We start from the raw sequence: 10,457 nt of genomic DNA on the forward strand, positions 1-10,457 counted from the left end.
TAAAAACGCGCTTATGCCAGACAGTCTGCTGTAAAAAAAAATGGGAATTGGCGACATAATTTACAGGCTGGCCGAAGAGCCAAGAAAAGAGTTGCCACAATTTGCGGCCTGAGTTATGTTCTGGGTGCCCGGGCAAATATTAATATTTGGACAATAAATTTGTGGGCGGCTAAGGAACAATTGCAGTTGTCTCTGCGGCAGCACTTCAAAAGCGTGGAAGCCACGAAAGAAAAACAGAGGGAAGGCGGCAGCTCCCAAAGAGCAAACGGGAAAAGCCGACGGAATAAGGGAGCAACGGGGGAAAAGCGTGGGTGGGGCGGCGGAAAATGGAAAATGGCCGGGGGTTTTATCCCTGGGCCTAGCCGAAAGTGGACTACTTTAATCACGCCACGGGATTAAGGGGCCAGACATTCGCCGGATGATGAAGAAGTTGCGTGTGTGCCAATGGAGGAGGCTCGCTTACAATTTAATTAACTTTTTTCACTCCCTCCACCATTTTTTTATTTCTTATTAAAGAGCGCGCCTTGTTGTTATTTGCTTTAACGGCACTCTTTGTACATATATTTATGTGTCTATATAATGCAAGTTTAATCAGCCAGTGACAAATAAAATGCCGTAGAAGAGGTTGCCCCTGCAACCGTAGCCGTATCGGTATCTATATCTGTACTTTGTGCCTGTATCTGAAGCTGAAGCCGAAAGTGCGAGTGTGGGAGTGCCGCAAAAGATTTGCCTAACCAAACCGAGAGCCAAGAAAACTGAGATAAGTCGGAGGAGCAACAATGCCCCGTATTTGTGAGCCCACAATTTGCCGCCTTTGATTTACCACCTCCGCCGCACAATTTGCCAGGTGTAATCTCCGCTGTAACCAATTGCAGATAAAGTTAAGCAAACGACAACAAAATGACAATTTTTTAATTATGAGCGTCTGCCTCTGGCTTTTGCGTTCTTTGTTTTCCTCTGGCTTGCCTAATTGAGATAGGACTGGAGATAGATCATGGCGAAATGTGGGGAGATGTCGTTTTTCTTTCGAAATTAATTATTTTTCGGTTGTTTGGGGTATTACCCATATTAGAAATCGAGTGTTTCGCAATTAGTAGCTTCTCAGAATGAGCAAGAAATCGATTTAAGATTGTTTTAACAAATATTGATTTTTCAGGAAAAGTATTTTTAAACACATACGAAAATCTGGGCCAAATGTTCCTTCTAAATAAAGCAAACTGCAATTTTTAGTAAAGAAAATACCAATAACTTAGAGCAATAATTAATTCATTTAGCTCATAAGAATAAATTCCAACGACACTTCGAAAAGTTATTTGATGCGCAGTTGTTAATTTAAAATTTATTGTAAAAACAGCTTGTCATTATAAATCTCCTGCTTAAGAAATCTTAGAAATTGTTCTCTATTCAATTTCAAGGCTTGAACAAATCAACTTCCAAGAAAAGCTCAATTTGAATGTGAATTCAAAGTTAAAAATCTGCGACACACAAATCTCTGATATTCAAAGTAACAAAAAAGAAGAACACGCTGAGGCAAAATGAAGACGATCCAAGTTTCAAGACTGGTTCCAAACGCTTTTCAGTTTCTGACTAATTAACTGGGAAAGATTCTGAGCGAAGGAATTGGAATTTGTAGGCCAATTAATTAGGCGCATAATTTATGGCAAAATATTCCCAGTGCCTCGATCTTCCTTTCTCTCCGCCGAATGTCAACTTGATGATCAATAAAAACAAAGCAGGCAGCAGTCACAGGGAGGGGCAGAACGTATCAGTTTCGAAAATGTTTAATTTATGACATTGCAAAAAGCAGAAAACAAATTTATGAGCAGGCATTTAAATGCCCAACACGACGACGAGCCACGACAATGAATATGTATTGTGCGGAGTATCGTTTTTTGAAAATTGAAATTCCAATGAATCTCAAGGAGCAGCACCCTTCCTTCGCTCCGAGCAAAAGCAAATATCGCCATCGTCATCGCGTCGCAGGAAACAACAGTCAGTCGCAGGCGCAGACCTTAAACAAACAGAAATTAATTATGTTTCGATGCGAGAGTCCAAAAAGATACTCAAGTGCAGAGAGAGAAAATTTGTTCATCATCTATGTGAACATTCATTTCATTTTAGGTAAAATAGAAGCTGATTCCCCAAACAAGGAAAAAACATATTCATACAATTTTTCCCATTTAAAATTTAGTAGTCTGAAGTAGAAATTATAATAAAAATACTACATATTCTATTATTCCTTAGTTTAAACTTTTTTTAAGTGTATATTTAAGAGAGGTGGAGCAAAAAGAAGATACTGAGATACAAGAGAACCTGCCTGCTGAAAATAAAATTATTTTGTTCAGAGTTCTGTTTATAAGAAAAATATGTTTTTGTTTGTTTTAACGCGAGCCGTTCGCTTCCTTTCCATTCCCATTTGGAATGAAGATGGAGGTGGCGACTGAGAGCGAAACATGTGCGTAGATGTAGATGCATTTTAGAGATGCGTATCTGTGGGATACATGCAACAGAAACTACGGTTTGGACTTCTATTTTTGGTACTATTTCAATTAATTTGCTGCCTCTAAACAAAGTTGCTACTGCAGAGGAGACAGGACGGGAAATTTATGAGTAATATTGCATGCTCGATTGCAGCCGCAGATTTTTTCCTTGCCTTTTAATTAGCCTGACATTTATTTCGTGCCGGACTTCTTCGTCGCCGTCTGTCTGCGGTTTTTTAGGGTTAACAGCGCGTAGATTGATATCTTCAAGTTCATTAGAGTTGCAAGACGCTTTAATTGGAAATATGCACAGCGGGCTGAGGAAAACACTCCGTTCGTCGTGCAACACTTGGGTGAGAATTAATGATGCCTGCCCATCGCGCCCTTCCTTCCTCCGATCTCGATCTGAATTCTGTTTAAACTTGTGCATTTTACACACTCATCGCAACTCAACTCAACTCGGGTCTCTGCTCAGCTCCATTCCTTTTTCGAATCGTTTCATTTTTTATTTTTTTTTTTGTGGTCTCTGTGCCCCTTTGCTTTGCATCCTCCTCGACTGGCTCTGTTTATCTTTGGGCTTTTGTTAACTGATTTCAAGGGAAGCTCCAGCAGCAGCCGCCCTCCTACAGGGTCGATTTAATTAACTGCTTTCTATATAAGGCATATTAAATAAGTTTCATTGGGCTGGTTTTCGTTTGATTCTTTTGGGGGAATCAGTGATGAAAAGGATGTGTTGCGGGAAACTTTCTAAGAAGCCCAGCAAATCTTACCCAATCAAAGGAATCCACTTGGTCTGCGTTAATGAACTTGTGAGTCACTTCGATTAAACTGCATTTCAGATTCGTGCTTCTTTAGTATAATTATACCATACCATTACCATTACCATTACCATACCATTAGCTCATTCAATTTTGCTGGCCTATTAGAAAGGCATTTCCTTTTAGAAACTTAAATCTTAAATTTGTGACATTCGACCCCTTGTTACATTAAATTTTTAATGACCCCCAAAGATAATTTCCATTTGGATTTTCCACTTGTTGAAGCCTGTTCCCTATGCCCCATCCAATTTTCCCAACACCTACACTCGCCCGCATGTCTTGTTAATTTTCATTTTAAATGGGAATTTTCATTTTAGATCTGTGTTTCTTCGTTGCTCGTGTTGTTTGGGAACTATTTGTTCCTTGGGATTGGGGGAATGTGTCCACTGTCGACTGGCTCGAATAACAAACAAAATTAACACCTAGTCGCTACATTTCCAGCTAAAACCCACACACACACACACACGGCAGCTGGAAAATATCCCCACACATCCCGTCATAAGTCAGGGCTCTAACAAGGTGTCGTCTTGCTAAATGAATTAGACTCACAGCGAATCTGATGCTCGACGATGGAAAAAATGCCATAAATATGGTATGTGTGTTTCTGTGTCCAATTCCTATTTCTATTCTCCCACACTCGCGAGTGTGCCATTGGATTTATAACCGACACTTTTGGTTTTCGGTTTTGTTCGAATAAAATGCAAATTGCTTCAAGCAGGCGCTAGCTCAATATTTGCATTGCCAATTAGCATATTAAAAATATCTGCCCCGAACGAAACGGTCGGGGAAAACATGTTTTTATCGCTTTTTCATGTGGGCTCTGTTTGCCCAAACTCGAAATAAATTCTAGTTAAAATTGCCCAACGAACGGTGTCGATTTTGTTTGTACGTATTTTCGGTTTTCGGTGGTCTGTGTTAACCTCTCGAGTAAAGTTGGAATTTTAGGTAGTTACGCACGTATCTATGAGTTTGAATTCGGTGCGGTGTGTGAGTGCACAAGTATCTGTGTGCAGTCTGCCTTGTGTTCTTCTATTACCGTAATTTTCTACTTGATTTCTGACGCTCATAAATCATCATCAGTTCTCCCTAAGATAGCGTCGTCGTGGTCGTCGTCGTTTGCCTTTGTCATTTCTCATTTCTCATTGTTATTGTTGCTTAGGTAGTCGTCGATTTTAGAGTGTGTTGCTGTTGATTTTTATGGAATTTATCTTCCCAACAACACCGCAACCCACATTTAGCGACACAGTTAGCAAGCACCCAGCCTGAACGAGCCAGAAACTCAAGCCAGGCAACAAGTTTCAACTTTTGTTTGATGTATCTGCCAGATACGAAAGGTGAAAAATTGATAGCTTGCTCGCCTGTCTAACCAAACTATGCATAATAAATGTTTTTCGTAAACAATCGAAAAAACACAAGCAAAAAGCCAACGGAGAGCCATAAATTTATTGAAAAATTTATAAAAGATAAATTGTTTGGGAGTCTGCATGTATTATTTAGTTTTTAGCTGCGCTCAATGTTGGCAAACCTTTGAGATATGCCAAGATAAACAAATAAATAAATAAGTAAACTGCCATTAAAAGGCAATTTCAGCTTGATTGTTGGCCAAAGACAAATAGTTTGTTGGCATGCGAAAATAATAAAAAAAAAAGAACGTCCAACATCCAAAGGAACCGAAAGATGATCTTCTTTTGTCTTTCAAGCTTTTCTGTGATTTTTGGTGATTTTTCATTTAAAAACAAATAAGCGTTTTTCGGTCGGAGGAGAGGCGTTTGTGTTGGCTAATTGCCGGGCCAATTCCAACGAGCCATGAGCTGTTTTCTGCGACGAGTGTGTGTGTGCCCATGGGTTCAGCTCATAAATAATCAAAACCTAATAGCCGGCAAACAAAATATTCAAAACAAACACACACCAAAAACACGGTGTGCAATGAAAGCGCCGTAGAAACCAACCGTATAAAAGAGAAAGAAAAAAATTATGATCCATGGCAATCATGTCAAATTGATTTCGGTTTTCCTCCGCTAACCACAACGGGCAGGGGCCAAAAATGGTTAAAAAAAAAAAATAACCGGGCAAAGAGAGAGCCTGAAGCCTAATGATATGACTGAATGGGGAAAATTGAAGGAGCTGCAAAATAAATCAAACAAAACAAGGCAAAACAAAATCAGAGGGCACTTGGGAAAAACATTGATGGCAAACAGAAAAGTACTTAATGGTTTTATTAGAAAAACGAGAAGTCCAAAACAACTTTTAGTTTCAGTTAAGAAAAACATCCATTTTATATATCATTAAGTTTTTATATCTAATGTATAGCTAATATTTCTCACTGTGCAGCGAGACAAGGCAGAAGGCAACACATTCTTGCCCGCAGTTTGATGAATTGCAGCACGGGGAACGAGTTGACTGGGCCAGTTTGATGAACGACTCGAGACCTGCTTTTGGCCCGTTTCGAGCCATGTCAAGTCCCGTCTTCGGCAGTGCCTCGAAAATTAATCAATATGTTGGTGTTATTTAAACAAGCCGTGTGTACAGAGAGAAAATGAGGGCCAGATCCAGGGCAACGGAGTGGGAAATGGTTTTATAATTACGAGGGTCGTTTGCTCAGGTTGTCCGTAAATTATCGGTTGCCCATTGGAGGAGTTGCCCGGGCCTCAACATGATTAGACTCCGGCAGAGGATACCCGCAATGAGACAATTGTGGGTTTTATAATTATAACAAGATCGGTAAATGATCACGGGAACGCATACTGCCGATTGCCCGCGGACAAATTGCCATCGGCATCGGAGGTGGAACAGGCAAAAGGTGGAACTGAAAGCCACATGTGGCAGCTGATGATTGCGGTCTCAATAAATTGAGAATGATATGACAACATTGTGGGACCATTGTTGACTCTAAACTATAATTATGTGTATCCCTTTGCCCATTGTATCATGTGTTTGAGTATTACCTATTTAAGTTTGGAGTAGATAAATAAATGAGAGTACATTGAATAAGCTACGAAACACCTTTATAAACTCCTTTTTAAGCTGATTATATCTCCTTCAATAAATCAACTTTTAGTTTAAGCACCTGTTGATCTGCTATCACAAATAATCCCAGAACATTCGCAAATAGTTTCGATGTCAATTCCCACTCGGTTTGTCATAAACCTTCGAAGCATCCGACATTAGTATGCACATTAGCGCCTAAGCTGACAGCTCCATCATTGCTGATCAGAAAAAAACGGTTACCAGGATACGAAACTGACAAACCCGTCGCGAGTGACAAGTCAACTGACGTCTCCCTGCTGAATTGAGTGACTGACTTGAGTGACTGACTAACTGACTCGCTGGCCGAGTGTCAATGCGCCTGTCGATAAATTTTTTCCAGCAGAGGATTGCTAAAAAAAAAAACGAGATAATCCTCTCCCAGTCACAATTAAGCCACAGCAGAGGACTCAAAAGATCATAAAAACATACGTCAGGCACCAAGAAATTGAAAAGACTTTGACAAGTGGAAAGAGTCAACGAGAAATTTATAGCCAAGCCCACTGGAGGAGACAAAAAGCAGCGAGCAACAAAAACCAAACAAAACATAATTTATGGCCGACTTTCGGGATTCTCGGATCGGCGGGACCAGCGGGAACAGGTAGCCAGGACCGTTTGTAAAATGATCACCTGTTTGAGACATAGAGTGGAGGAGGGAAGATCCGAGAACGGAGACAACCAGACATGCCGGAAAGCTGCGGGAGGTCAACGGGCACAGTGGTCAAGGATTTTTGAGATGAATACTAAAAATTATAGAAAATAACTCTTTAAGTTATTACAAAATGCTTTTGCACTCTAGTAGAGAGTTTAAAATATTCTTAAATATATTACAAAAAATAAATAAATCTTCAAGGCAATCAATAACACCAGTCCTCTCTACGGACATAAAATGCAAGGTTTCACCTGAAGCCTTTCTTAGGATTCCATTCCGTTTACAGATCATTAAACAGGACGCTCCTGTACTACTGTGCCCAGTCAACAGGCAACACTCGGCAGTTGCGACCAGCAGAGAAGGAGCAGCCAGCCAAACAGAAAAACAGAAAAACAGCACGGCCTGGCATTTGAGTGTCGCCCCAGCAGGCGGCCGCAAGTCGTTTGCTGTGTGACAAAGCGCAATTTTTCGAATTGCGAAAGTGCGGGCCTGGCCCGTTGCTCTCGGAGAAACCGGGAATAGGGGACTGGGAATTGGGAATTGAGCACAAGGAGCACCACATGATGTCCCTGTGCCTCAGTCTCGGTATGTAAATTGATATTTTTAGCCGGCTCTGGCGGGCAGTTGGTGCAACACCTTTGCCTTTATAAGACGGGTCTAACCTTGGGAGCGTCTGTTGTTAACTGAAGAATTAATGAAATCATTCTGGCCCCAACGATCCGAGTCCTCCGCCATTCGCTTCATGCGAAATCCAATGGCAGAGCTATAAAAAATGAAATAAAATATTTAACGACACATTGGAAACCTGTAGACGAAGGTGTCGCGTTACGCATAATTTATGACCGCAGAGAAACATAATTTTCCACACACAGACGCAAGAAATGAGAAAGAAGCAGGGAGAGAAAGACAGCGGAAAACTATAACTATCTAGGGGTTCTGGGATCTGGGATCTCGAACACGAAACGATCGACATGCAATGGCTTATCTTGATCACAGATTAAGCCGAGGAGTACCAGAGCCATACTACATACTCCATACTCCAACTTTTTCCAGGTAGAGTCACCAGCAGAGACAGCCAGCACCTGCAATCAGCGGCTCTTTCACTCCCCTTCGTCCGTTTATTCTTTTTTTACTGATTTTCCAGCTCTATCGATGGCATGGTAGTATTTCTGGTAGTCGCTGCCGCGGCAGCCGAAACTTTGACAACAAAAAATGACACCAGACACCAACCCCACTTTTCCCTCTCCTCCCCACCCCCCGCGGAAGATAAGACTCACCATTCATTCGACGGCAATATTGATTCGATTGAAATAAACGAAAACTGTCGAAAAAAAGAACGTAGCAGCCGCAATTTCTGTTGTTGAGTAAACAAAAAGCCCGTCGAACAGAAACTCGGCAGAGATAAGGTGTTCTGATCGAATAAACGTTAACCGGTAAAAAATAACCATGTGTAACTGTTGTTGGGGTTAAACATTCAGTGAGCTTTTGACCCTCCGGATTTGTATTATTTGAAATGGATCAACTCGAAAGTTCCCACAAAGATTTATAGGGCTTTGGGACTGCTCAATCTTGTTGGGAAACACCCTATTAAGAATACCTTTCAGTTGGTATATATAGAGCTGGTTTTGGAAAGGATTATAATGTACGGGTTTGCCATGGAAGCAGACATTCTTGGTATTATCCCTACGGATGATATAGGCTGGAAATCCATTCGACACATTCAAACTAAAGTAAAACTAATTTTCTCAAAGTGTTATCCATTCGGAAGAGTCGTGCATTTTCCCAGAGGCTTCTCCCCCCTTTTGGAGATCGGTTTCCCGCCTCGAACTCGACTGGCTGGCATATCCCATTATACGGATCTCCCGCAACTGATCTTTGACTCGCAGTGTAATGGAAGTCCGCGGCCCCTTCGCCCTCGTAGATGATATTTACCTGGGGAGCTGGTCCAACTTTCCGCCGTTAATCCCGAAAACTGTTTGGTGGTAATTAAAAATCGCCGTGCGTCTGTCAAAGTTAATCCAATTTCACGTCTGCTTACATCAAACACTCACACTGGCTCACGAACACCTGGAGATGCAGGCACACACGGATACAGCAAGTATCTGACGGATACACAGATGTACATATAAATAAGTGCGCCGGTTCTCATAGAAACTTTTTGCCGCTGCACGTAATTTCTACTTTATTTTCGGACAGATTTTTTAATTAATATTTCATGTAGCGCCAAATGTTGTCGCTATCTTTCAGGTGCTACGGTGTGGGATGCGTGTTTTCCTACAGATATATTTAAAGGTGAGCCCCGAGCCCCGAAAATCCAATTTCAGTTGACGCTTGTCGATCAGCGATCACAGATCGGAGAATAGCAACAATAACAACGAACAGCAAATCTTGTTTCCTTATAACAATTTCCAACACACATTCTCACATGGCACGGCCACAATTTGTATTTTCATAACTCGTTTTCTGTATTTTCTGTCGCTTTTTCGAGGACGCCACTCGGTGTCGGTGTCAGCTTGAAGAAACTTCTTTTATTCACGAATGCCTACGATTGATTGTCACTGCTTTCGATTTGGGCACAAAAGAGAGGTGTTTGTATACAAATTATTACGTTTTCTTCATTGATTAATTGCCGTTTCAACGGTGCAATTGTGACTCGCGAGTCTTATTTCGATTTGATTCGAGCGGCAGTCTTCCGTCCGCAGAACCGAGCACTCCGATCGTCGAAAGAGAACTGAGGCGGCCAACTGAGTTTGAGTTTCAGAGCTCGCTCGCTGGTACCAATTGTGGGGGAGGGCAACGGGTGTTTTGATTGTGAGTGAGAGAGAGCGTAAGCGGGAGAGAGCTCTCTAGCATGCGATAAATGCAGCAAAATAAATGTTTTGTTTACGGTTTGCTTTCTTTTTGTTTGCCTTGCCCTGCATTTCGTTACTTTTTGCACAAACCAAATAAATACGGGAAGGAACTCATGTTTTGATGGGGGGCATTTACTGTTACATTAGCTTTCCTTAGGTGATTTTTACAGCCGATGTAAATCTGATTTTATGAAGGTGATTTCCTGTTGAGTGTTTAATATGATTATCAAGAAGGAGGCCTACTATTTGGTTTAATGTTTGTATGTCTTCATTCTACTTATGCACTACATAATGATGCATCTTTTAAACAGAAAGTTGTACTTTATAAACTTTTCTTTCTGTAAATCATATTACTTACTCTTACTAGAGTAAGAGTTTCGTTAGCTTCACCTATTGTTTTCCTATTTTTAACCCACTTGCGTTTTCCCAACCCCCGTGGAAATATTGTCCACTCTCCGGGTGACAAATCTCTGACTGGATTGACAGCCACGTTTCCTCCCGCTGTCGTTCGTCCTTCTCCCTTACTTTTCTCTCTTTTACCCCCTTTCACCACCCCTCCTCTTCCAACATTGCTCTTCCTCTATCCGTTGCACATGTGCTGCGTTTCGCATGCCAACCTTCCACTTCTAGC

The 10,457-nt window shown here is 41.3% G+C and overlaps 1 protein-coding gene across 1 annotated transcript in view; it reads right to left on the bottom strand.

The window, feature by feature from the left end:
* Positions 1-9,710, bottom strand: part of LOC6618392 (frizzled-2) — a 26,361-nt gene extending 16,651 nt beyond the window's left edge. Inside the window, exon 1 of the mRNA XM_002042626.2 lies at positions 8,907-9,710. The gene's annotated coding sequence lies outside the window, so the exon portion shown is untranslated. The remainder of the gene's footprint in view (positions 1-8,906) is intronic.
* Positions 9,711-10,457: the final 747 nt, after the last annotated feature.

The sequence above is a fragment of the Drosophila sechellia genome, chromosome 3L, assembly GCF_004382195.2.
Source record: "Drosophila sechellia strain sech25 chromosome 3L, ASM438219v1, whole genome shotgun sequence".
Lineage (NCBI taxonomy): Eukaryota > Metazoa > Arthropoda > Insecta > Diptera > Drosophilidae > Drosophila > Drosophila sechellia.